The following is a 748-nucleotide window of genomic DNA, read 5'->3' as shown; positions in this document are numbered from 1 at the left end:
GTATTCGAGGGCCCGTAAACATGTTCTTGTAACCAATATATATTTTGCATTTCAGCAATGTCATCACAAAATAAATTTTCTATGACATCTTAGATGCCGCCTAAAATATTTATAGTTGTTGTGCATTCACGCAGATATTCCGAGTCAACCTGAAGTTTGGGAACCCTGTTGTGTTAAATGTGTATGGGCCACCACACAAAACTCTTCTCATGACTTTTCGGGATCTTGTTCCCACAATGCTTGCGTTCGGCAAACCGCTCAATTTTGTGCGTAAGGACTCATCCTTTGTACCTCAGGACTCGTAACTCCGTGAGTGCAGTTTTGGTCTCCCTCTGCTAGCTGAACAAGGACTGAGATCTCATGCGGTAGCAGGACCAGACCTTTGCACAAGGATACTTTACTGACATTTGTACGAAGTCAACAAGTACAGCAGCTCGTGGGATCTTGAGGAGTCCTTGAGCTAATGTATCACTCTTGTGTTGTAATCCGCTACATGATGGTAGCTAAGCTTGAAACCCCTGCGGGGGGCTGTGACTGAATGCACCCCAGAAGCCAGAATAAGGGCTGAGCTTAGGATCCCTGTTCAGCCTACTGGTACCTACGGGAGCGGGAATGATTTGAATGACAACCTGCTACAGCTTGATGCTGAAACCAGGGTTGCCTACACAGGCTACACTTGAAGTTTCACGACTGTCAAAGGAAGTGAAGTGTGAACTCGGGGGATAACATGTGCTCTGCCTGGTGCATA

Source organism: Gloeophyllum trabeum (genome assembly GCF_000344685.1).
Source record: "Gloeophyllum trabeum ATCC 11539 unplaced genomic scaffold GLOTRscaffold_00016, whole genome shotgun sequence".
NCBI classification, from domain to species: Eukaryota; Fungi; Basidiomycota; class Agaricomycetes; order Gloeophyllales; family Gloeophyllaceae; genus Gloeophyllum; species Gloeophyllum trabeum.
This window is presented reverse-complemented; position numbering follows the sequence as displayed.